The sequence below is a fragment of the Alexandromys fortis genome, unplaced genomic scaffold, assembly GCF_014885135.2.
Source record: "Alexandromys fortis isolate MF-2015 unplaced genomic scaffold, M_Fortis_MF-2015_v1.1 scaffold_121, whole genome shotgun sequence".
Taxonomy (NCBI): domain Eukaryota; kingdom Metazoa; phylum Chordata; class Mammalia; order Rodentia; family Cricetidae; genus Alexandromys; species Alexandromys fortis.
Genome location: NW_026068037.1, coordinates 2,451,703 through 2,476,374, shown reverse-complemented (window position 1 = coordinate 2,476,374; position 24,672 = coordinate 2,451,703). Strand labels below are relative to the sequence as shown.

The 24,672-nt window shown below is 35.0% G+C and overlaps 1 protein-coding gene and 1 pseudogene across 5 annotated transcripts in view; one reads left to right on the top strand and one right to left on the bottom strand.

Annotated features, from left to right (window-relative positions):
* Tbc1d5 (TBC1 domain family member 5) overlaps positions 1–24,672 on the top strand; it is a 429,722-nt gene that overhangs the window by 99,737 nt on the left and 305,313 nt on the right. The window lies entirely within an intron of this gene.
* LOC126515472 (uncharacterized) lies at positions 23,964–24,061 on the bottom strand (annotated as a pseudogene).

Sequence of the window (24,672 nt, the reverse complement as noted above, 5' to 3'; positions counted from 1 at the left end):
AAAGAAAGAAAGAAAGAAAGAAAGAAAGAAAGAAAGAAAGAAAGAAAGAAGAAAGAAAATGAAAGGTGTAAGCTGAAGTTGTCTTCAAACACTGCTGTAGTACAGTGAAAGTTCTAGAAAATGAGCACAAATTCACTCAACATTTAGCAATTGAATATTCTTAATATTCTCAATATAATATTGTGTTGCATAAAACTTCTGAATGTATTTGTATGCTTCTGCAAAAATTATGTTATGGACTCCTTCTACTGCCTGTATTTTATCACCAGATTCTTTTTTTCCTATTTATTTATTTATTTATTTATTTATTTATTTATTTATTTATCGAATCTCTCATTTGGCTGAGTCATGCTGCTGTGGTTATCCTAAGAGTGGAGAGTTTGCCTCATAGATGACCTTCTGGCTTCTTACTCCTGATGCAGGCCTCTTCAGACCACAGAATAAACAATAGTAACTTGTGCTAGCAATGGTTTGTCCTTTAGCTTGTTCTCAAGGATACAGCGATGTTTTCTTTTTCAGAGTTAGGGAGTTTCGGACGACACTATATATGTGCAGAGTCTGTGACAAAAGGGTCCCTATTCATTCCAGAGTCTACTTCCAACAAGCTTAAATGCGCATGACAGTTTGCCAAGAGGATGTGTGTAGCAAGGCTTTAGAAGTATTTTCTGGGTTATACTTTAATATTCATGGGCCTTTTATAGTGTTTTCACCTTTGGGCATTCAATAGATTTGTTAAGGCATATGTTAGAATAAATTGAGAGTTGAAAATATCTTGGGATCTGAATGTATAGCTCAGCGGCATATATAGTGTTTACCGTGGGGCCCAAGGGTAGATTCCCAGGACCTCTGCAAAAAGAAAAAGAATTGAAGTTCATTACCCCCATCCTTTGATAATAACTCATAGTAAGATATAAATTTTCAGTTACTAGCAGTTCATACAAGTATAATGAAAACTGAAACAAGGACCCATATAATTTTTTACTAAGGACTTGGAGTGTACTTTGGAATATACTTGGATTATTTATTGTTGCAGTGGTAAAATAATATAACCAAAAGCAACTTATAAAATAAAGCTTTTTTCTTTTTCTTGGCTAAGAGTTTTCCATAGACATAAAGTCTATAATAGTAGGAGAAACACTGCACCAAGAGCTTCTTAGTACTTTGTTGTTGGGAGTACTTGCTATGTAACGATAACTTGGAATACGATATATGGACATGATGTCATGTCTTAATTTACTTTAGAGGCTGTCCTGCTGTTCTAGATTATTCCATTCTTTAAGTAGGAAAGAAAATTCTGGTTTTCTTTGGGGATGTACTTACATTATATCATGGTCATCTGGGGTCAGATTTTTGTGTTTAGGCTACTAATTTAAAATAAACAATTTACAGATTTACAGTTTTCCTTAAAAGCACAAAATTATTTGGGAGAAGAAAAAAAAACTTCAATGAAAAATATACCAACTCTTTTCTTTGTTACCCTCCCATTCCCCTATGAGCTGTATTCCTACTTTAACCTGGATCTATTTACCCTGTTATTATCCATATAGAACTTTATGCTAGTAATGTATTCTGAGTTCCACAAAAGGAGGACTCTTATCATCCCACCTGAAATTCAGTAGCAGAAAAGATGTTTGAGAATGTAAAATAACTGTGATAATCTGCTTATTTATAGACTTTAAAGTGCCAATGTTGAGGATAAAAATCAATGTGAGTAAATTTATTCACTTGATTCACAGATGTTTACTAACCATTTATGGTAACTGCTTGCATACTTGAAGATTTACTTCTTTAATACGTCCATTTTTACTTTAACTAGATAATGTAAGAAAAACTATTTTCTTCCAAATTCATGTAAAATTTTAAAAGTTTTTGTTGTATGTGTACTTGAAAGAGCCGTCACTGTTGTGATAGTAGGGAAACAGACACCTTCTTTGGAAGTGAGGTGAAGGAAGTAACAGAATTTGTTCCTCTTTCACCTCCTCTCACTTTGGCATGGTCATGACAAGGACTGAGTGAACAGCGACGTGGATTCCAGTCTCACTTTAGGCTTGCCATTTTAGCAGTCTTGTGAAGAGGCAGCAGGAGGCCTGATGATCTGTAGGAGATCAGACACAGAAAACCAACCTTTATGATTATAAGTGTTTCTTTTTCACATGTTTTTAAGTTAAATAGGTCCATTAGGTATTTCTGTTTTACATTGAAATCTGAAATATTTATATGTTTTTTTCTCACTTTAGAATCCTTTGTGGCCAGTGAAGAATTGATTCATTAAAATTAATATTTTCATAGTCTCTCATTTGTAATGATTGGCATACTACTACTATCCATTACACTAATATTTGAAATATTAAAATTTTAATTATCAAAATGTATGTATAAATGTCATTGTTGATAGGTAAGATAATTTCCTATGGTAAGGGTTAGATTATTTTGATGTTAGCATTGACTAAACATATTTGAACATTAAACTATTTTAATACATTAAAATTTACTATTCAAAATATTTCATGTTTTGGACCCTTCATAGTATGTAACTGAAATGTTGAAAGTTTCACATGATCAGAAAGAAATACACTTATGTCAGGATCTGAGGTATAAATCAGTGGAAGACCATTTACTTTGCCTTCTCTGGATTTAGTCCCCATTATCACACACATATGTATATATACATATAAATATGTAATCATAACATTTGTATAATGCATGTGTGCACATAAATAGTACTAAATAGTTTTGCTTAGATGCTATTTAGCTCAAGCTGTACAGAATACAGTTTCTCAAAATGCCATTTTATGCTAGTTTTGTGTGTAAATATTTCAATTTTTATAAATAGTGCATAGGAATTACATAGTTAAGGGATGCTATCTGCTTAAGACCAGTCCTACATTATTTCACATTAGTCCACTGAGATCTTACAAGTTTCAAAAGTATGCTTGTTACTACTGTTCTACAGTGCACAAATTTTACTTAAATCATGGTAACTTCTCATTGAAGTAACTGATTAAAAGAAATTACATACTAGTAAATTTTAAAACCTTGGTATTATTTTAATCTGATAACAAATGAGTTCAGGTTCAAGGTTTTTTTTTTTTTTTTTTTTTTTTTTTTTTGGTTGTTGGCTACATAGCTAAACCTGTATTTCTTGGATTTATGAGGATGAGTCCTGCTTTGGCAATCTTATAGATTCTCAGGAGAATAGTTAAACAGTGATTAATCATTGTTTCTTCACTGAGTGTGCAGAAAAGAATGGAAAAGCGGCATTTCACACTTCTGAAGCAATTAATCCCCATGATCTTAGCCAGGTTTGTCTTGTAGATAAGTCAGGATACAAAACGGTACCTAATTTATCAATGTATGCATGCCATAAAGTATAAAACACACAATTTATTTCATATCATTTATAGTCAAATGTAAAAAAAGAGTGACTTTGCCATATCCAAGAGTGTTTCCTACATTACCTTCATATAAACTAAGTACCAGAGATTACAATGGGATTCCTGTTTATTGTGCACATCTGGTGCAGTCACTATGCATTTTCTCATTCACTTGCTGGCATTTTTAGTGATTGTGGCATAAATCACCTTGCTAATCAGAAACATAAGTGACGGGAAGTCATCTCCTTTTTTTGAACAATGGGAAAAAACATATGGCTTCTTAGACAGTAGTTGGCTGTTATACTGTTTATGTGGCAGTATTTTCTGGATTTAGAATTTCATATTAATTGTAGTCTTTTGGTCTAAGACATTAAACACCCAGGACTTGAGGTCAAAATATTTTATATCATTTTTATAATAAAAAGATGACAATTCATGCCTTATTTTTAAAAAATGAAATACAAACAATTGGGAGATGAACATTTAAGCTGAAGATGCATTGAAGAAAGTACATATTTTACAGTGTTTTTTTGTTTTTGGGTTTTTTTGTTTTTTGTTTTTCGAGACAGTGTTTCTCTGGCTTTGGAGCCTGTCCTGGAACTAGCTCTGTAGACCAGGCTGGTCTTGAACTCACAGAGATCGCCTGCCTCTGCATCCCGAGTGCTGGGATTAAAGGCGTGCGCCACCACCGCCCGGCTATTTTACAGTGTTTTGTGATCAAAGTAGCTAGTTATGTTTTTAATTTTATCTATTTTGAAGCAGTTTATGGAACAGAATAAAATCATTTTCCTTAAAGTGGTTAAATATAAGACTAATTGTGTTTTGACAATATTTAAATATGAAAACTGTCCACATATCAAAGATTGAAATTTTCTAATTCTTAAGAAATTAAGAAATATATGTGTATAAGCAGAGGACCTAGCTCAGACCTATACGTGATCTGTTTGTCTCTTTGAGTCTCTGTGAGTCCCTATGAGCTCTGGTTAGTTGATTTAACATGTCATGTTCTCATGATGTCTGTTAGCCCTCTAGTTCCTACAGTACTTCCTCCCCCCTCTTCTGCAGGGTTTCTCTGGCTTCATCTAGTGTTTGATTGTGGATCTCTGAATCTAATGCTTCTCTGATGTCAGTTGTGCTAGGCAACAATCTATGAGAATAGCAGAATATCGTTAGGAATCATTTCATTGACTTTTTTTTTTTTAAACCATGGTTTGGTTCTATCCTGTGACTCTGGCCAGCCTGCTTCTGGTTCCTGGCCATCCAGTCAGTGTCACATTTAGGCTCCCTCTAATAGCATAGGTTTCGCGTTGGACCAATCTTTGGTTAGCTACTCCCATCATTTCTGGGCACCTATACTCCAGCACTTCTTTCTAGTAGTACAGATTTTAGATTGAAGGTTTTGTGGGTGGATTGATGTCCAAGTCTCACTTATAGGAGCCTTGCCTACTTATAGAAGATTGCCAGTTGGGGCTCAGCATATCCCCCATTACTAGGGGATTAGAGTTCAATTTCTTAGATACCTTGAAGTTTTTACTGCACTAGGTTTCTACATCAACTTCCAGTTCTAGTCACCTCTCTTAGGACTCTCTGCTTCCACCCCAACATCTAATGCTTCCTGTTCCCATCCCCACCCACCCCCAGTCCACCCTTGAAATTTTCTATTTCTTTTTCCCATCAAGATTTATGCATCACCTGTAGAGCCCTCCTTGTTATCTGTCTCATTCTGTGAGTTATAGTTTACTTAACAGCTAATATTCAGTTATTTGTGAGTGCATATCATCTTTGTCTTTCTGGGTCTTTGGTTACCTTACTCTGATCATTTCTAGTTCCATTGATTTGCCTGCCAATGCCATACATGATGTTACTATTTTTAACAGCTGAGTAATACTCCATTGTGCAAATGTACCATATCTTCTTAAGTCTTCTACATATATGTGATGGTTGTGTATTCTCATGGGACTCCCAACAATGGGGGTAAGGGATGTCTCTTACTCTTTTGCCCACTCTTGAGATCCTTTCCCTCCTTCTGCATTACCTTGTCCAGGTTTGATATAAGGATTTGTGCCCAGTCTTATTGTATCTTGTTAGGCCATGTTAGGTGAATATGCCTCGGAGACCTGCTCCTTTTTTTGTTGGGGGGGTGCAGAAATGGAAGAGTGGATCTGGGGGAAGGGAGGGGATTGGAAGAAGAGAGGAGAGCAGCTGGGAAGAGTGAAGTAAGGGGGAAACTGCAGTGTAGCTATGCATGGTGAAACATGAAAGTGGGAAAGGAGTGTTATGAGTTTGAGACTATCTAGGCTACATGCTTAGACCCTGTTTTTGCAACTCTCACCTAACAAATAGTGAGATATTAAAAATATCAGAACCTGCTCATTAAAATGTATGCTATTCTAATTAAAGTAGCACCACATAATCCAACAGTTGAAGTATCTAGAATGCTTCTTTGAGCATTCAGTAGTAAACTGATAGGTAGCTATATAAAATAGATACTTTGAATGGAGATAAGATTCATTGTGTGAACTAGTATTTTTGTTAAAATGTCAATCACCACTTGGGAGGCAGAGGCAGGCGGATCTCTGTGAGTTCGAGACCAGCCTGGTCTACAAGAGCTAGTTCCAGGACAGGCTCCAAAACCACAGAGAAACCCTGTCTCGAAAAACCAAAAAAAAAAAAAAAATGTCAATCACACTTGTGCATTTGTAGTTTTTATAGATAATGGAGCAGTGTGACTAGATGTGTTTTTTTTTTAAGTACCTGATTTTTTAAAAATAAGTTTGCATTTACTCCGTTTGCTTCAGGAGTCTTTATTATTGTCTTAAGGGTCATCTGCATTAGAATATTCACCGACTGAATGACAGCAATAAATATTGGTGTATGTTTGTGAGTATCTGAGTGTCAGTATTTGCAACTGCCTAGGGAAGCCAGAGAACAGCATCAGGTCCCTGGATCTGGTTTGAACTATTTAGGTGTTGAAAGAAAACTTGTGTCTTTTATAAGAGCAGTAGGAACTCATATCTGTTGAACTAGCTCTTCAGCCCTGATTTTTGTTTAGTTTTTAAAATCATTACTTATTCCAAATATCCCACTATCCACATTCTCTAGAATGAATTATGTATGAAATATTATTTCTAAATAAAATTTTAAATTTAAAATTAGCATTTAGAAAACTCCACACTATATTGTTAACTTTTTATTGATTCTTACTTCTTTTAAAGAATTAAAAGCATTTAAAGCCTTTGCCCTTTCTGTCCTTCATTCTTATGATTATATTATTTTTAAATTGATTTTTCAAATAGAAACCAACTTAAAAGTAGTACAATTTTAAGCATAGATATTTTATTTTTGTTCATCATGATACAGATTCTAGGAGAATAGATTTTTTTTTAAAAAATCCAAGAAATTATAGTTGAATAAATAGATAAAAGTATTAAAATCAACATGTAAAAATAAAGTTCTAGTTTTCATAACCAGGGATTTTGCTGAATACCTGGAGTGAAAATTTCTGGCATCAAGGTCGTGATGGAATTACATAAACCAAAACATTTTCTCATTCACCATATATATATATATATATATATGACAGTGGAGTGTCAGTGATGCAGGTATTCATTGTACATTTTGTTTATATATTCTATTTGTAGAGAATTTTTATTATTTATTTTACCATTCCATTCGTTGTCTTATTTATGACTAGAGTATATGTTGTTACTTATTTCTAAGTAAAGAAAATAATGAAATAAGCACCAAACTAGAAGGAAAGTTAATGTTCTTTTATTGTGTTTTTATGACACATAAAGAACAAATATGTAAATACCATTACTGATTGTCCTCTTCCTGATGGTATTTGTCCGCTGCACTTTGCAACTATCTATTTCCCCATTTATATTTTGTAAGAGTAGATAGTCCCGGACAAAATGGTGAAAACTCTGTAACATGATTGAGGATGGGCCTGAGACCTAGGCCGTCTTTGATTTGTAACAATCTACTCTGTGAGAACTCTTTGATTCTGTGATTCAGGCATTAATTCTTTACATGATAGTGCTATCATGACCATGTTATTTATGATGTTAACCTCTTAAAGGTTTCAGTGTTTCAACAGTCTCACTTGGGGCTCAGTTTCAGGATCATTAAGGTTAAGGGACACTGTGAAGCCTTAGCAACTGATGATAGTCTGTTGTTGCTAAAGTTAGCTGAATTCTGCTTATGTTTTGCATTGTCAGAACTACGATTCTGGGCATTTGTCAAAGCCTATGACAATAGAAAAATGATTGGCTCAGTTATAAGAAAACTAAAATCACAATAAGCAAATTGCGGCTTTTACTCTAAAATGGTGACTCTCAACCTATGGGTTGCTATCCCTTTCACAAGGGTTAGCTAAGATCATTGAAAAACACAGATATTTACATTATGATCCATAACTACCAATATTGCTTTTACGATGTAGCAGGGAAAAATAATGTTATGGTGGGGGGGGGGTCAGCACAACATAAGGAACTGTATTAAAGATTAAAGGGCTGCAGCATTAAGAAGGTTGAGAACCACTGCTCTAAAATGATTGAAGACAAGCAGCATGGCCTTGGTATTTTCTGAATCTAGAAGAAAGATTTTTTTTCCTTTGCTAGTACATAAAATGGTGGCTATTTTGTAGAATACTGTGCCAACTATAATGGAAAAGTTTGGATACCATGGTAAAAAAAAAAAAAAAACAGTGCTACTTAAAGTAGAATGGAGAGAATTAAGTCTTATTGGGAGTGGGAACATCCTGAAGAAGGGATAGTGGGTCCCATAGGTGACAGTAGCAACTGTATGCAAGGGTACAATGAAAGATTCAGATTCCTGGGTTTGGGTAAATCATATGTCTTGCCCAAAGTTACTGTGGAGATAGTAGAGTCAGTAGACCAAAAATAGCACATATAGATGCAGACTGAGTGAAACGGTAGAATGGTTAGTTGTTGAATGTTAGTTGATAGGACTTGTTTGTTCTAACACATGCAGTGTATTGTAGGATGGGTTTCTAGAGATGTACAAGAAAGATTGTGTGCTGTGGAGATAAAGGTGTGAAGCAGCCAGTATCAGTTATAGTTATTTTGTAAAATAATACAGAGCTTGAGATACTAAAAATCTTTATTCCCTTTCATAACTTTGCCACTGAGAAGTTTTTGCTTACTTCTGTGGCAAAGCAATGTGCTGGAACAAAGAAGTCAAGATAGGATTCTTTCTTATAAGAGACAGAGATTTAGGAAAGAAGTTGGCAGTCAAAGAAAGACAGAAAAAAGAAAAACATTCAGTGCAAAGAATAAATGTGACAGAAATATGAATGAGTGACAGTAAACTGCAGAGTCTTAAAACACCTAGGAGGCAGATTTGAAGAATTCTATGGAGACTCCTCAGAGAACATATGGCTGTGCATGTGAAGAATGTTGAAAGAAGGACTAAATAGTATAAGGCAAATAGAAATGCTCCTGCAACAGCCCCTAAACCACTACAGCAAGTCATTGGGTTTTTATGCTAAGAAATACTGAGACCTGAGATTGTATTTTTGAAGATCCGTATTCATTATTTTGTGTTTTATCTTTTTAATTTTTTTTCCTTCAGAAGGAAATAGGAAAACAGGAAGACTGGAGGCATAGAAGAACTTCAGGTTCTATTGCCAGACATTTTGACTTTTTTGAGGCATTATAAGCCAGAGAGAAGTTTGATTGCTTTTACATATTAGAATTAGAGAAAGAGTTGAAGAGCACAGGTACTAATTAAGAAATTATATTTAGGTTGGAGGAAATTGAGGAACTGAATCTAAGTCAGGTCAGAGATAGATTGACCAAATTTAGCAGTTGGTTGCATTGAGAAGTTCTAAAAAGAAATAAAAACATTAGGTTCAGAAGGCAGATTGATTGTATTATCCCTTAGGTTCTTAGGTACAGGAGGGTTTGAATAAGAGGATGACTTCTGTCTAGGTACCATGATTATTACAAATGTTTAGATGTTTGAAAAAAATGTATTTCTCAATCCCAGGAAAACAACTAAGAGATGTATGCTAGATATCATTAACATTTATGAATATTCTTAGCACCATATGACACATTGGTGAATCAAAACTAAGTAGTGTCTTTTACAGGTACATGCAAGACTGAACTGGGATTATCAAGAGAGATGAAAAAGGGATCTTGGAGAAGTTGAGTAGCTTTTAGCAGTGTGATGAGAAAAGAGGAACTTGTTGAAATGAAGGAGGGAAATATAAGTCAATGAAGGCAAAGTGGCAAAAAAAGAAAATGACAGAGGATCACAAGTGAAGTGCTGAAAAGAGCTCATGAAATCCTTTTTTGTGCATTAGAAGTGGTGTGGATGTGTCTTGTCTGCCCAGAGGTAGGTGGTAGGTATAGCAATGAGAGCTGAAAACTACCAGGAAACGAACTATCTGCGAAGATCTCCTTATTAGAGATGCAAAACAAAGGTTTATTCTTAATTTAGAAAAGATCTTCAGAATGTTGAGATGTTCAAGTCAAAGAATAAGGCGTAGGAGGGAAAAAGAGTTTATGATACAGGAGAGGAAGTTAAAAGTAGTTCATTTTAGAGCAGTGTGTATAAGAGATAAAGCCACATTGAATCAAGACTAGTAGAAAAATTAGTTTGCAAAGGAGGAGTGCTTTTAGTACTTTAGTACTTTAGTTAACTCTTGGAGAATTTGGTACATTTTTTGATCATATTTATCCATCACCTCCTATATCCACTCCTCATTCCATACCTACTTTGTGTCTTCATTCCTTTTCTTTTCCTTCCTTTTAACCCACTGAGTTCTGTTGTTTTTGCCCATATCCTCTTTGGTGTGTGGCCACTTAAACAAGAAACTTGTGAGTTTGAAAGTACTTGTAATAAGAGTAAAGGAATAAAAATGGTAAAAAATAGAGTAAAGGAATACAGGAATTTAAGGCTAGATGGTATTTGATGACGAAGCGGCATGGGAATTTTACAAGAGCTTTTCATAAAAGACTGTCTTGAAATCCTATGCATCATAGAACCATACCCATAAACTCTGAGAAAGTCACAGTGTAAGGCTTCTGAGCCCCATACACGCCAGTTAGTTGGTTAGTTTGTCTTTTCTTTCCTTTGTTTTTTCTTTAAGTTTGGGTTTCACTATGTAACTCTGTCCTAGAACTCACTGTGTATATCAGCCTTTCTAGTACAGTGATTAAAAATTACTACACATAGTAATTTATTTCAAAAAGCATTGTTTATGATTTTGGCCATTCTTACAGATGTAAGATGGAATCTCAGAGTTGTTTTGATTTGCATTTCTCTGATGACTAAGGATGTTGAACATTTCCTTAAGTGTTGTTCAGCCATTTTAGATTGCTCTGTTGAGAGTTCTCTGTTTAGGTCTGTACTCCATTTCTTTTTTATTGGATTATGTCATCTTTTGGTGTCCAATTTCTTGAGTTCTTTGTGTATTTTAGATGTGGGGTTAGTGAAGATCTTTTCTCATTCTGTAGGCTGTCGTTTTATCTTGTTGACCATGTCCTTTGCTTTACAGAAGCTTTTCAGTTTCAGGATGTCCCATTTATTAATTGTTTTTCTCAGTTTCTGTGCTGCTGGGGTTCTATTTAGGAAGTGGTCTCCTGTGCCAATGCGTTCAAGTATACTTCCCACTTTCTCTTCTATAAGGTTCAGTGTGGCTTGGAGAGGTTGTGGGGGAAAAGGGAACACTCCTGCATTGCTGGTGGGATGCAAGCTGGTACAACCCCTTTGGATGTCAGTGTGGCGATTTCTCAGAAAATTAGGAAACAACCTTCCTCAAGACCCAATAATACCACTTTTGGGTATAATTCCAAAGGATACTCAATTGTGCCACCAGGACATGTGCTCAACTATATTCATAGCAGCTTTGTTTGTCATAGCCAGAACCTGGAAACAACCTAAATACCCCTTGACCGTAGAATGGATAAGGAAAATGTGGTACATTTACACAATGGAGTACTACACAGCAGAAAAAAATAACGACAGAGCTTGAATTTTGCAGGAAAATGGATGGAACTAGAAAACATTATTTTGAATGAGGTAACCCAGACACAGAAAGACAATTATCACATATACTCACTCATATGTGGTTTTTAAATATAAAGCAAAGAAAGCCAGCCTACAAACCACAATCCCAGAGAACTTAGACAACAATGCAGACACTAAAAGAGACTTACATAGATATAATGTAAGCCTACATGGGAAGTAGAAAGTATAAAAAGACAAGATCTCCTGAGTAAATTGGGAGCATGGGGTCCTTGGAGGAGGGTAGAAAGGGGGGGGGAGAGGAAGAGAGGGGAGCAAAGAAAAATAGTTATATAAAAGCATAGTTTCAACTTTTCTAATAGACTAAAAAATAATCTGTGCTTTTTTTTATTTCTTCAAACAAAGCCAAGTGAGTTAACTTCTTTAAGGTATTTTTATGTCTTTATAATCCTGACAGAAAAGTTAAATAGTACAGTGTTATTTGAAATGAAAGTAATCAAGATAACAGTTTCAAGTCTACATGGTTTTCAGTATTTGTTTCTTTTTTGAAGGAATCATGTAATTGCTTTCTTACCACAGCATAAGGAACTAAGTTTGGATTTCAAGAAAACACATTAAAAATCTGTGTACTGTGGTGCACACCTGTATGCATAGTGCTGGGTGAGGCCAAGACAAGAGGATCTGTGTTGTTCACTGGTCAACCAGTTTTTTCTAATTGGTGACCTCTAATTAGAGACTCTGTCTAAAACACTGTGAAAGAGGAAGATCCCCAGTATTGATCTCTTGTTTCCTGTACATGAAAATTCATAATCATTCTCACGAACTGGTCCATAGCATATGCCACACACCTAATTTAAAAGAAAGCATATTTTAATGTAGTTCAAATGCTAAGGATTTGACAGTGCTTCTGAAAGGACTGAAAACTTTGAACTAATGATTGTGTCTTGGGTCCTTCTTTTCTTTTCTTTCTTTTTTTCCCCCTTGAGACAGGGTTTCTCTGTAGCTTTGGAGCCTGTTCTGGAACTAGCTCTTGTAGACCAGGCTGGCCTTGAACTCACAGAGAGATCTACCTGCCTCTACCACCACTGGGCTGTTTCTTGTTTTTGTTTTTTTAAAATTCTGAATATATGACATCTTATTTCATAAAATTGGGGATAGGGTGAAGACTCACCCCTACTCTAGTATCCACATATTTCATAATATCTTAGTCTCATAGTTGAACTTGAGTCCTATAGATACAACGTCCAGAAGGACTTTCCTTTTCACCAGGATGAGTTACTAAAAAGACTTGAAACATATTTGCCTTGTAGAGAGTGTTTAATTGTCTTGAGATGGAGTTACTGTGGACCTGTCTTATTCAGGGGTCTGTCTGAATGTATGTCTATTACATGCTTATTGGAAGTTTAGAGAAATACACATATGTGGAATACATGGTAACAAAAATCACTTGTGTCTAAAACAATACTTATAATAACTATATAAGTGTAATTTTTGATTATACTATATAAATTGTAAGTATATATAACATAAACATTTACTGGATGATTTTCAATAGGACTTTCTTAAGCACTTAATTTTATTTCTCCATTCCTGACTAATAGGTCGTTCTTTGATTGTTTTTAAGAAAAAAACCTCCTAGATTGATTGACTTCAGTTTCAACTATATGAAGCACAGTCCTCTTTTTAATTGCCATTTCATATGCATTATGGATAAAATAATGGAATTTTTTATATTCATGTAAATTCAAAATTAAATTCAAATTTACTACCATATGCCTCAATAGCAAAACATAACATAGGCTATTATAATCATTTATATAAATTAGTTTTTAAAACCCATTCAATATGTTTAATCAATATGTCATGAATTTCATATCTATATAGTTGTCATCCTTGTAAATTCTACAGTATGTACTTTTTATTAGCACATACAGATTTTAAATAAAACTGAATAGACTTTTCTAGCCTGCATTATGGAGGAACTTCTGCTATCATACAATTGTCTGATTAAATATCAGCAAAGAATCATGATGCTTAAACAAGCCAAATTTTGTTTTCCATCAATTATTTTTTAGTTAACTGATTATCCTCTTTCCAAGTTTGTACATGAACAGTATAGAAAGTAAATCTTTACACCAAATAATTGTTCAAAGAATGCCCTTGTCTTCTTTCTGTGATGATCTGCCAAATTGTGATTGTAAGTCCTTATGAAACTCAGGGTAATTACAAGGCATATGCCTGTGTGTTTTGTCAATTAGTGATGATTAGAAGTATTTCACCTTTTATGGAGCTATTGGATCTTACCTTAGGTAATGGTTGATAGTTACTATACTAGAAATATCAAATGATCTATAATACATGAGTATGTATGTGAAAGTCAGTAAAAAATAAAGGCTGTTTTCTTCTTTTACTTTGGGATCTTGGGGATCAAATTAGGTTGTCATTCTTGCATAGCAAGTTTTTACCTTCTGATCCATCCTGCTTGTGTTATTTTCAGTCTTATATGCAGAAATTTTAATTCAGTTTTGTAGAAATTTGTATGATAGCTATATGCTAATTATCTTGAATTACACACTACAATATTTTAATTTTACTGTGCAATCATAAAAATTGGCTTTTTTCTTTAGTAAAACTCTGTGAGTATGCTATTTAATGCTTAGTAAAGAACAATATGTATGAATGAGAGAGATAGAACAGCAGTAAAGAGCATGGGCTGTCCTTTCAGGGGATCCTGGATCAATTCCTAGCACCCGTATCATGGCTCACAACCTGCTGTTTTAGGGGATCACCACCATCTGCTTGCCTGTGCAGACATCAGGTACACATGATACCTATGGAACCTAAACATGCATTCAGGAAATACCCCTACACACACACACACACACACACACACACACACACACACACACACAATGTTAATAAGGCAGTTTTCACATACCTTTGACACTGTTATTTTGCAAGCAAACAGCATTACAATGGTTGTGTTATTTATTTGTGCTTCAAAAAGATTTGAGTATGTATTTTTAAAAGAGTGGTACATGTTTATTTAGCAATTCCTCTCTCTCTCAATTTCTCCTTTTGTTTCCTTCCTCCCATTCTACTAGCAAAATGTACAGTGAAAACCCAGAGGTATTTCTTTCATTGTAGAAGATTTTTTTTGTATTTTTTCTTGTCTGTTAGTATCATTTGATATGAAATAATATTCTTTTTGCATTAAACAAAATGGAAAAGGTGGAAAGGTCATTCTGTCTTCTTGGTTTGTTTCTAGAGAATTATTTCCAAAGCTTTTGTCTTGTATGAAGAGAAGAGTTAGGGAGAGTTGTTACATTCTTTTGTTGTTTTCATTCAGCTGGTCAGGGCTTACTTAATTTCATTTTTGTGGAATATAATTATCTTATGCCTAAACGTCATTTTCTTGATCATTTTTGTGCTATTTTGTTTATTTATAGCCAATTTCTAATTGTTATCACAAAGTATTGAAGACTGCAGACTCTAAAGTACTTTTTCCAGTGTATAATATTAACTATTGTGCTGTATGTACATTCTCTATGTCAGAGAAGGGTTGCAGAGGGATGCTTGACAACCACCTTTTCAGCTCTAAATAGCTATTGTGTACATATGGTAAGGTACTGCTGCTTAACAATTAGTAACTGCTTTGATGAAACTAAATTACATGTTTAAGTTCCCATCAGGAAGTCGCTTCACATATCTGTATTAATGTATTCAAGACTCGAGAAGGAAAGTTAATTTTCCAGCTTAAATATTTAATTCAAGCTTAAAATTTAGTCTGTAATTAGAGCTCCCAAATGGCAGGAACATGGAGTATTTGTCCATTTTAATTAGATTGTTGTTTACCTATTAATTATATATCATATCTTGTCATATAGTTTTGATGGTAACAGATGGTGCTATGAGTTAGTATGGGTATGAACAAAATAAGATTCCACATGATTTATTAAGTTGCACTTTATTAGTGAATGGTCTATTTTAATCAGGTTATTCTCCAAACTAAGAACTATGAAACATTTTACAAGTTTTGGTAATTATTTGTGGACTCCTTGAAATTCAGAACATAAAAGATAAGTGATAAATATGTGTATATATATAATGTGGTGTGTGTATATTACAAAAGGATTGTTTAGGGTTTTTTTAAGGTACATATATTGTCAAATATCATAATTGATAAGAAATTCAATGCATTTTTCTAGGATAATGATAGGGATCTAGAATTTTATGCCAGAATGTATACATGAGGAATATTTGTGCTCGTGTGCATTTGTGTGTGTGTGTGTGTGTGTGTGTGTGTGTACAACCTGTGATAGGAAATATAAAAGAATACTTGTTCTCATTTTCATTTTGGTAAGGTCTTCTTTTACCTACTCTGTATTTAACAAAGAGATAAGATTTTCTGTTAACCAGAAAGTCTGTGAGTTCCTTTTTGTGTGTGGGGAAGATGATCAACAAGTTTCCCATTTTGAAAGAGTAAATGTTTGCTAAAAAGAGTCTAGCAAGTTTGTTACAGAAGATTCTTTTCTTTGGGTTACCACATAAATTACTATAATCCAGTCTCACATTTCACATGTGTCTGCAAAGATAAAGTAATAGAAGGATAGATATAGAAAAGGAAAAAAAGAATGCTTTGAATATTCCCTATTACATCTTTTATTTGAAATTTAGTATAATCCTCAATTGTATTCCCTTAATAGTAGCTTTGCTGTTCTCCCTTTATCTGTGAGGTCATTGTTTTTACAGCTGGTCAGTTTTTAGGTAGCAAGAGGAAATGGAATGTCTAGATTTTACTAATTCAAGATTAGCACAGGTGCTCCTCAAACATACCAGATTTGGGTCTTCTGTTGCCTGAGAAGGAAGAAGTTTTATTTTTGCTTGTATCTATTCGTATACTTTTAATTTGTCTCTGACTGTGCTTATCAGCTGTTCATCATGACAAGAACCTGAGATAAACTTACAAAATAATCTTGTTTGTTTGTTATTTCAGAAGTTTTAGTTGAAGATATGTTTTTCCATTTAGTTTTAGGCTTAGGATGAAGCAGTGTGTCATGGGTGAAGTACCTGGGAGAGCTACTCATTCACTTCATAGTCAAGTGAAAAAGAAGACAAGAGGTAGAGAGCCCTTAGGTATCTCATCATCCCTCAAGCTGGAACAACTTAGTGACCTCTTAAAGGCCTCATCACCTCCTTGGAGCACCACACTTGAAAGCTGCCTTTTGCCACATGGATCTTTGAAGAATAATACATGTCACTTTTAAAGAACTAGACAATGGTCTTTTAGTATAATAATCCTTTATAATAGAAATGTATTTTAAATCATACAGGAGTCCATATTTTTACAATAGACTATGTATTACAAGGTACTTTCCATTATGTGTGAAATTGTCATGTGACTTAATATTTGAAGTAGGTAAGCTCATCTTACATGTTTCTGAATTAAGATCTTTGTATATTGCAGTGTTATTAGAACTGCTAGATTTGTTGAGAAAAGATAGATTCCCTGCTCCCTGCCTACCCAATAAGAAATAGTCCCTTTCTTGTGGCTTTATTTACATTTTTCTCAATGGTTGCATGCCTAAAAAGTGGTCTTACACACTGTACTATAACATTCTAGTGTCTGAAAGATGTTGCACTGTAGTTAGAGTAATTAAAAGTTATTTAAAAGTAATAATCACTGGGGAAGACAAAGGAAGGAGGATCACAAGCTTGATTGTTTCCTTCCTAAGAGATAACAAGTTCAAGGCCAAGTAAAGCCACAAAGTAGGACCTATCTTTAAAAAGTTATTGACTTAGAATATAAATAGTCTGTTTTCATTTTGATTGTGTCTACCATTTGGGAAACTATAAATTTATATTATCTTAAACAAGATGAATTCAGTATAATATGCATCATTTTCATGAATAGAAGGGTCCTCAACAATGATCAGCATGGCAGGGTAACCCTGACCATGCACACAAACCTTGGCAATGACCAGCTGCTCTCTAATTACATTTCAGATCCATTCATCTAGACGAGAACCATATGCCTTATACTGAACACTACCTGATGTTAGCAAAGGCTACTGAAGTCATAGATCTTGAAGGAAAACCTACAACTACTACTTTAATAAGCCAACATAAATCCTAGCTACATTCTAAATATTTTGTCCTCATACCCATCAGTCACTGTAGTTTTCACCCCTCATCACCTAACAGAAAACATCAATCTATAAAAAATTTAGGTGGAGGAGCCCAGTCCCAAATGTTACATCTACAATATAGCTCCTGCACCTAAGGCTCAGGAAACATTGTAGAAAGAGAGGGAAGATGATCAGGAGGTTGTGTCTCCTGGTAATGTCAAAAGTCTCACCAGTATACCTGCCATAACACAAGCTAAATAAGGACAGTAGACATATGCTAAAGTTGACTGGGAAAAGACCTTGAGGCCTCAGTCCTACAAAAAGAACTACAGGCAACTAAGGAATGCTGAGAGCAGAATAGTCTTCCCTAGGGAAAAAATACACTATTTGTTTATGCTAACACACACACACACATACACACACACACACACACACACACACACCAATTAATGAGAAAAGAGGCCATGGATTTAAAGAAAGCAAGGAAGGGAGGGTGTAGTGCTATTTCATTTATATTTTAATAAAATTTGCACACTGGCCTGCCTTACAGATTAGGCAACAATGACATTCATCTTTAATCACAGTAGGCTCACTAGTTTGCCATAGAAACCAGATCAGAGTGGTGTATGCCCTTAAATCCAGAATAAGAGAGGATTATAAAATGGGAGGAGACAGCTCTCAGTCTTAGTCTCATTCTGAGGATTCCTAGAGGCAGAATCATCATTTTTGGATTGAGGTTGAGGTAGGAGTCAGTGACTGGCTGCTTTACTTTTCAGATCTTCAGATTGAACCCCAACATCTGTCTCTTGAGTTTTTATTAATCTTGCTTCAGGAAAACTTAGATAGAAGAAATGGAAAGTAGAAATGATAAACCTCAAAATAAATAAAGAAAAAAATTTAAAAAGCAAAAGTGAATTGAAGTATGTAAATTATTCTAATTTGAAAAGTTATCCCTTGTAAAGAAAGAAGATAGCTTCATATTTTTTATTATGTTTTATCGTGCACACTAGATATATTCTTATATAATTCCAAAGCTCTTTGATGATTGTTATCAAAGCAGCAAATGAAAAATAGAAATGAGATTTTCTTTGCAATTGAGTTTCTCAATTTCTGGCCCATTATTTAATCCCCCATGAGTACTTTTATTTTTGCAGCTAACCATGTGTAGATTGGGCTTTTCCAACTGATATGGCAGTACTGTTGGTGCTTCTCCTCCTCTTCCTCCTCCTCCTCCTCCTCCTTCTTTTCTTCTTCTTCCTCTTCTTTCTCCTTCCTCTTCCTCCTTTTTCTTCTTCCTCCTCTTCATTCTCCTTTCTTCTTTTTTCTTCTTCCTACTCCTCCTGTTCTTCCTTTTTCTTTCTTCTTTTTTTCTTCTTATTCTTTTTCCTTTTAGAATCTTTCCATAGAAAGCATTCATGAATAATATTTATGAGAATATTTTATTTGATTAATTACTTAATACTAACCTCAACTATGATAATACATTAACTGAGTGGAGGATTGAGAAAATGTAACCTAATGAATAGCTGAAAGAATTTTGTGAATTCTTTAGTGAAATAACTCACTCAAAAAAGTTGATGTCTGGTTAAAGCTGTTAGTAATCTGTAATTAATGTTTTTAGACAACAGAAATTTGCACAATTATTATATCCCATTTAATACAGGTCCCCAGACATACAATTTTCGTATAATAGGCCATGTGGTATAATATAGTAGTGCCAATAATAATATCCAAATATTAGTAATTCCAAACATTGGAGAATAGGAATAGATTAAAGGTGATAGTTTAACTTTCATATCTTTTCTCACCTAACTGAGCAAGGAACATAATTAAGAAATTTAAATGGAATCTTTTGACTCATTTTAATTTTTGTTCCCTTTTTGCTCTTTTTAGTAGGAGGCATGCATGGCATAGTATTGCTATGTGATGTTTAGCACATACAAAATAAAAATTAAAACATTATATGATCAATGTGTTCAAGACGAGTTCTTAAAGTTTGTTGTCCAGATCCATTTATTTATTCTGTTAGTGTATAGGGTAACTTGATAACCATTTGGATAAGCTGAGTTCTGAGGAAAAGTGATAAGTGTTTGATGAGATTCTCACAGGAATGTTGTGCAATGAACTAGTGCTGGGGAAAGACTGGAAATAAATCCTTTTAATGACCTTTATACTTCTGTTCTTCTGTTCCTTTTGAATTCAGTGACTGACTGGGAAGCGTACTTAATCATTTAGATTCAGTTGAATTACTCCTTTTTGTGAAGAAGTTTTGACTTCATAGTCCTTGGCACTTTATATTTACATATGCATTAGGTTAAAATTAAGTTAGTTATGTGTTTGTGGTTTCTGTTACACTGTCTATTCCATTACCTTGAGGGTAGAACCTAACAAGAATGTTGCTTTCTTTTCTTTCTTCCTTTTTTTTGTGTCATCTCCACATCTTCACATTTTTTTATTTTAATACTTTATAAATAATACCAATCAAAATTTTCACTTCCTCCCCTCCTCCCACTTCCATTCTGCTCCCCCACACACCATCTCCTCCCCCACTCCAGTCCTGAGAGAAGGCAAGGTACCCTGCCCTGTGGAAAGTCCAAGGCCCTCCCCCCTCCATCCAGGCTTAGGAAGGTATGCATCTAAATAGTCTAGGATCCCAAAAAAACCAGTACATGCAGTAGAAACAGGTCCCAGTGCCATTATCAATGGTCCCTCAGTCTGCCCCAATTGTCAGCCACATTCAAGAGGGTCCAGTTTAATCCCATGATTGTTCAGTCCAAGTTACAGCTGGATTTGGTGAGCTCCCATTAGCTCAGGCATACTGTCTCAGTGGTCCTGACTTCCTTGCTCATATTCTATCTCTTTCCGCTCGTCAATGGACCTTGGGAGCTCAGTCCAGTGCTCTGATGTGGGTCTCTGTCTCTATCTCCATCTGTCACCAGACGAAGGTTCTATGGTGATATTCAAGATAGTCATCAGTCTGACTATGGGAAAAGGCCAATTCAGGCACCCTCTCCTCCACTGCCCAGGGTCTCAGCTGGGGATGAATAAATGGGACTTCCTAAAACTGAGAAGCTTCTGTAAAGCAAAGGACACAATCATTAAGACAAAAAAGCAACCTACTGAATGGAAGAAGATCTTTACCAGCCCCACATCAGACAAAGGTCTGATCTCCAAAATATATAAAGAACTCAAGAAACTAGACATTAAAATTCTAAATAACTCAATTAAAAATGGGGGTACTGAACTGAACAGAGAATTCTCAACAGAAGAATTTCAAATGGCCAAAAGATACTTAAGGACATGTTCAATTTCCTTAAGTTATCAGGGAAATGCAAATCAAAACAACTTTGAGATACCATCTTACACCTGTCAGAATGGCTAAAATCAAAAACAGCAATGATAACCTATGCTGGAGAGGATATGGCATAAGGGGAACACTCATCCATTGCTGGTGGGAATGCAATCTTGTGCAACCACTTTGGAAAGCAGTGTGGTGGTTTCTCAGAAAATTGGAAGTCAACCTACCTCAGGATCCAGCAATACCACTCTTGGTGAATATACCCAAGAGATGCCCAATCATACTACAAAAACATTTGTAATAGCCAGAACCTGGTAACAACCTAGATGCCCCTCAATGGAAGAATGGATAAAGAAAGTGTGACACTTCTACACATTAGAGTACTGCTCAGCGGTAAAAAAAAACAATGACATCTTGAATTTTGCATGCAAATGGATGGAAATAGAAAACACTATCCTGAGTGAGATAACCCAGAACCAAAAAGAGGAATATGGTGTGTACTCACTCATTAGTGGATTCTAGCCATAAACAAAGGACATTGAGCCTATAGTTCGTGATCCTAGAGAAGCTAAATAAGAAGGTGAACCCAAAGAAAAACATAAATAGATCCTCTTGGAAATTGGAACCAGACAAAATCACCAGGCAAAAGGTGGGAGCATGGGAGTGGAGGGAAGGAGAGAGGGGCTGGGAGAGAGAAGGGAGAAGGGGAGAGTTGGGGAGAGCTTGGGGGAGTGGGATGGTTGAGATGGAGGAAGGACAGATATGGGAGCAGGGAAGAAGATATCTTAATTAAGGGAGCCATTTTGGGGTTGGCAAGAGGCTTGGCTCTAGATGTTCCCAGGTGCTTTGTCGATGTTAAGTTATATATCATACCACTTAACTTGACATCTGGAGAATAATGCTAGCCCATCATTTGTTACATATTTTCCCTTTTAAAAAGTAATAAATTTTTATTTTCTCTTCTGATAAGTCTGATATAATTATATTTTTTAATTCTTTAAACTAATCTGCTGCCTTTCATTATAAAATAGAACACAGATGTAGGAAACCATTTCACAGAAAACATACATCTGGAATTATTGTACATTCTTACGAATGTTGCGTAGCTCCAAAATAATGCTTTATCTGCTACAACAGAACCTCTCCCATTGCATCTGACAGTTACAGCCTTCCTTCTTTCCAAAGTCACCACTTTTTTGACTTTCAGCACAGTAAATTATTTCACTTTGTTGTGTTAATACTCAAGTGTGCATCTTTTTAATCTGGAGTGTTATTTCCACAAATTCTTTATTTTCTTTACGAATGATCTAGAGAAGAACTCGGGTTGTTTGACCTGTTGAGTTCCTATGAGTTAGCATTTTGCTAATTTTATAATAATGTTGCTATTGAACTTTGGTTACATATTCTTAAATTGACACGTAGATGTACAAACTGACAGTATTTTGGTGTAGCCCCTTGGTCATGGTGGCACAGGTAGGTACTCTTGCATCTTGTTATCATCAGGAGGCACAGAATACTTTTTTAAAATTTTTAACGCTGCTAGCCATTTTTACCTCAGAGCCTAGAATCATTATTTTATTTTTTATTAAACACATTGGATTAAAATATAAATTACGTCATTTCTCCCATCCCTGTCCTTCTTCCAACTTCACCCATGACCTTCCACACTTTTTTAAAAAATCGATGACCTCTTTTTGATTTTTATTGTTATTTCTTTGCTTTTTCTTATTATTCTCTCTCTCTCTCTTTCTCTCTCTTTCTCTCTCTCTTTCTCTCTCTCTCTCTCTCTCTCTCTCTCACACACACACACACACACACACACACACACACACACACACACACACAATTGGCTTGGTTTCTAGTACCAGGCATGATTTACTTTCTGTTGAGTGGAACTTAAGCCTAGCTGAACAACTGTTGGTTACAGCCAAGGTATGGGTGCCACTGTTGCAATTTCGGGCCTTCCTGCCATGCTGGTCCTTATTATAATTGGTGTCACAGCTGGATAAGACTATTGATTATTTCCCTCCATTGGCAGCTTGCATAATACTTCCTGGTTCTATAAAATGTAATTGGGAGCATGGGGGTTATGGGAGAGGGTAGAAGAGTTGAAGGGAGAATGGGAGGTCAATGGAGAAAAAAATAAAAACAATTAAAATTTTAAAAAAGGTGAACCACTGGAAGGAGTCTTTTAGTTCAGATATAACTCCTATTTTCTAAGTCGTGTGTCTGAAGTGTGTGGCGTCTTCAGCAATAGTAACTTACCTTTATCTTCTGATGGGCAACCAAGGGCCTCAGCAGTAATTTATATTGTTTTAGCAGTCACCTGACCAACAACTCAAAGTTAGGTTTTCCATTCTTGGTATTGGAGTTTTTATAATCTGTAGCTTTCTTGAGAATTGTTAATTAAAGTGGCAACATTTCATTTGTGTGTGTGTATGTGCATACACATATGTGTGCATGTATATGTTTGTATTATATAAACATGTATACAATTTTAAGTAAATATAAATAATATGATTTCTTGAGGATTCATCAAACATTCTTAATGCTATTTGTCTTTCTTTTATTCCTTTCCTCTATTGATGTCTCTCTCCCTTCCTAGTTAAAAATTTTCCTCATTTCCTTTTCAATAACACCTAAATCCCATCTTTTTTTCTAGCACCTACCCTCCTTGTCACTTTTACTTTCCATCTTTCTGTGGTTATTCATATCTGAAATTTGTATCCATGAACCACAGATGGGATAAAACATATGGTATTTGTCTTCTGGTCTTTGTACATACTTGAAAGTTTCATGATTTCTGTTTTCTTTACAGCTAAGTATTCTGCTGTGTATGTCATTATCTGTTGATGGTCATTTGGGTTGTTTTCTTGTCTGTTATGAATAGGGCAGCAGTGAATGTAGCTGAGCAAGTATTTGTTGAGTAGGATGGTGTGTCATTTGGGCAGATGACAGGGAGTGGTATAGATGGGTCATGTGGTAGATTTGTTTTAAGCTTTGAAGATCCATACTGATTTCTAAAATGGCTGCATCTATTTGCATTCCAACCAACAGTGAATGAGTGTTCTTTTTCTACAACCTTGCTATTATTTGTTGTCAGCTACTTTGCTCTTAGTCATTCTAACAGGGAGGATATAAAATCTGTTTCACTGTGCACTTCCCTAATTGAGCTTCAGGAATCTGTGTGTCATCCTTGCACAGGGGCCATGCTAATACCTGTATTGTTCAAATTTTAGTGGATGTGCTGCTAGAGTGAGCACTCATAGCAGTTTTATTGTTTTGGTCTTTTGTGTGCATATTCTGCAAGTGCATTTGAATCTGACTGCTAATAAAGCGATCACTTTTAAATGCTATTCAGAATGCCTTGACTATTGAGGTTAAATTATCATTTCAAGTAATATGCTTATTTATGTTTTGCTTGTATTAGTTTGTGAGCTTTTATTTTCTGTGGAGATTTTATTTTAAGAATAATTTCCACACAATTTTCACAAATTAAAATTTAAGTAAGTAAATTTATGGTTAAAATCATTCTGAAAATAAACCTCTTCAGGTTTGGGGACAACACTGTGGTTTTATTATGCATTAAACTTGGGAGTTGACACACAAAATACTTCGTTACGCATTTTAAGTTTTATTTACTTATTTAACTTTTTCTTGTTATTGACAGAAAAATTTATTTTGACTTATATTTAAATCATATGAAAACATTAATTTGCTTTGGTTTTACATATCTCTATTTACCTGTGATTTAGAGGTTTTCATTTATTTATTTTTTTTTTTTTTTGAGACAGAATTTTACTATGTCTCTCTGAAGTTTTTGTTTAGACTAGGCTGGCCATGAACTCAGAGATCCTCTTAGCTTGGCCACCTT